This window comes from Globicephala melas, chromosome 7, assembly GCF_963455315.2.
Source record: "Globicephala melas chromosome 7, mGloMel1.2, whole genome shotgun sequence".
Lineage (NCBI taxonomy): Eukaryota > Metazoa > Chordata > Mammalia > Artiodactyla > Delphinidae > Globicephala > Globicephala melas.
Genome location: NC_083320.1, coordinates 110,655,739 through 110,659,043, shown reverse-complemented (window position 1 = coordinate 110,659,043; position 3,305 = coordinate 110,655,739). Strand labels below are relative to the sequence as shown.

The window sequence follows — 3,305 nt, the reverse complement described above, 5'->3', positions numbered from 1 at the left end:
CCTCAGGTCTCCTTGTCTCTGGAGCAGCAGGCCAGGTTCAGGGTTTGGGGTGCAGTCTCTGAGCTTCTCTTGCTCCCCAAGATCCTTGTCCTTCATACGCTTCAGAACCCTCCAACTCCAGCCTCTCTCTTGGTCTCACATTTGAGTGTCCTTGTGTCATAGGTCTTTGTAAGGTCTGCGGAGAGTCCTTAAACTCCTCACCAATCATCTCCGATGTGATTTAGGGGGCAAGACCCAAACTGCACTCTCTGTGGTAACCCCACAGCCTTACAAAGAGAAGTTTTTTTTTTAATTTGTGTGAAGGAGACTAGCAGTGTTACTATTTAGTTATACTGCTAATTAACCTTCAACTTTTGTATAGCACATAAGAAATAACACTGCTCATACATGCAAGGGAAAGCAAGTCAGTAAAATGTGCATGACAAAGAGATTATTTAAGTGAATGCCTCAAAACATACCAATTTAACAAATAGCAAAAATACCATTTCACCTTTATTTTTTGGGTCACCATTACAGACTGTCACATCCTGCTGCCAGTTGTGTGACTTTCTTCAACCACAGTTGCCCTGGATAATCTAGCATGTATGTATGTCAGGCATGTACACACTTACATATATCAATTTGTTTAAGCCTCATAACAACCACTCAGCCCTTTTACAGATGAATTTGGTTTTTTTTTTCAACATTTTATTTTATATTAGACTATAGGTGGTTAACAATGTTGTGTTAGTTTCACGTGTGCATCAAAGTGATTCAGTTATACATATACACGTACCTATTCTTTTTCAAATTATTTTCCCATTTGAGTTGTTACATAATATTGAGCTGAGCTCCCTGTGCTATACAGTAGGTCCTTGCTGGTTATCCATTTTAAATATAGCAGAGTGTGTACACTTCAATCCCAAACTCCCTAACTATCTCTCCCCGCCTCCCTTCCCCCTCTGCTAACCATAAGTTCTTTCTCTAAGTCTGTGACTTACAGATGAATTTGTTAATGCACAGATCAGTAAAGCAGCTCAGAGCATCTAGTGCATGAGTGACAGAGCGAGGATGAAGCTGCACTCTTATGTGCTCTGGATTTCACGCTCTGCTCGCTGGGCTGGGCCCCTGTTTCTCATGTTATTGGTCAGTGTCTTTCCATGTACACTTGCTGTGAGTCTATGTTCTTGTCTGCAGAGCTTCCGGATTGCCAGTCTCTTGATGGCACAGGGCTACTCTTACTGTAATTAATATTTCTTTCATTAGTTCATTCATACTATTGATACAGAGACTTGGAAAAGAAATGTTTGGAAGAAAACCCTCAAAATGACCTTTTGGGGATTTTCAAGGAAATTCTACTTCCCACCACTTAATTTCATACCCCTAAAAAAGAAATGTCTGTTGATGACTGCCTCTTGTTACACAACCAATTCTTTTCGTGATCACTCCTTCCTATAAAACAGTGCCTCCAGATCTGAAGACAACTGGAGGGAGCCCTCATGAGAAGAATGAGAAGGATACTCAGACCTGCAGTTTTAGGATAGAGAACAAGGATAGTGGGATGGAAGGCATCCTGTGAATGTGGGTCATGTGGGAGAAGAGTGTTATTGATTCAGTGGCTATAACATCTCTAAACTACAGTGGTTTCCTCTGTTAGCTTCCCATTAATGATTTCTAATTTAATTAGTTCACGTTTTATACACGTTCTGTGCACAAGATAAAATACTGCAGGCTTGAAAAGCAGAGAATTTGGAAACAGAATGAATATAAAGAGAGAGCTGACAAAAAGGCAGCCAGAGTGGGGTTGGCAGGCCATGGGCAAGGCCAATCGACCTCTCATCACAAAAGGGCTGCCGTCTCTGATCTTGCGTGTGTGTTGTATGCCAGGCCACTATTCAGGCAGTCCTGCACAGTTTGTGTGTAAGTAAATTAAATAATCAAATAGCCAGGAAGCTGATTCCTTGAGCAGAAGTATTCCATTAGCTTAAGTGCCTGTGTGCTGGCCAAGAAGTAAACCACTGCTACAGAGTAACCCGTCTCAGAATACTTAGGGTTTGTAGGTTAGAAGAGATTTTCAGTAAGAAAACTGAAGCTCAGGGTGGAAAAGGAAGATCTGCTCAAATTCCCATAGGTGGTTTTTGGCAGAGGCAGGGCTACAATTCAGGTCTCTTGATCAGATTCTCTTTTCACTGCCTTCTGTGATCCCCCAACATCAATGTCAGGGAATCTTCCCAGGTCTAGGCTTATTGTTTCTGGTGTGTGCAGTGAGCCCCAAGATCTGATTTTGGGGAAATAGTACTACAGAGGCTACCTAGTGCCTCCTAGGAGTCAGTGACTGCAGACAAGGGTGAGCTTTCCTCAGGAACTTTGGTGGGGTTGGAGCTTTTCCCCATTTCATGAGCTTGATTAACTGGAACAAATCCCAAATGACCTCAAACACCTACATAAAATTAGGCTCTCTTTCCACTGATTTCTAGCTAATGTTAACCATCCCTAATGTAGTTTTTGTATCAAAATACGTTAGAACAGCTTTAACACACTTTAAACTTACCTCGTGAAGGGAATCTGGATTGGGTCTTAGACCTTTGGGAAAGGTGGCTCCTGAAACTCCTGAAAATATTCTATTGTCTTTTTTCCCTCTTGGGGTGGTATGATGCTAGCTGCAAATTTATAATTTCTCAGGTTTGGACACCTATTTACTTCTGATTCTCCTGCCTGTTTTATCTTCATTTCAAAGCAAAGAGAAACCCAGGAAACACTAAAACTAAAGTTTTGAGAATAAACCCATTTGATTCTGGATAGGCTAGATCATGCTGTAGTTACCAACAACCACCAGACCTCAGACTTACACAACGTAAGTTTACATCTCACACCTGCAAACCCCACTCTGGAATGTAGGTGGCTCTCTGGGGCTGCTTTAACTGCTTCAGCCCAGAAGTGACACCTGGGCCTAATGCTCATGTTCCATTGATGAGACCTAGTCTATGGCTCCACTTCATTCACACTGCAGAGAGCTGTGACTGTAGCCATGCATGTGCCTGGTCAGGAAAGGAGGCCTGGATACTATGAGCACTAAGGTACGTGTTTGCCCCAGCAGGTAATTTCTAAGCTTTTTAAATTCACAGCCAAGTTTTTGCTGACTGATGGAAGACATTTTAGCAAAGATGGCAGTGGGAATACATGCATTTACCTCTTCTGCATCTTATTTTAGCTCTTAGCCTCACTAAGCACATATAAAAATAGGAGGGAATGTCTGTGCCACCACTATTTTCCACTGCTTGGAGAGTTGGCACCCATAACCCCCGTATTGTTCAAGGGTCAACTGT

At 42.2% G+C, this 3,305-nt stretch overlaps 1 non-coding gene across 1 annotated transcript; it reads right to left on the bottom strand.

Annotated features, from left to right (window-relative positions):
* Positions 1-291: 291 nt before the first annotated feature.
* LOC115843929 (small nucleolar RNA SNORA19) lies at positions 292-420 on the bottom strand. Its single transcript, XR_004035924.1, has one exon. It is a non-coding gene; the product is annotated as a small nucleolar RNA SNORA19 (small nucleolar RNA).
* Positions 421-3,305: the final 2,885 nt, after the last annotated feature.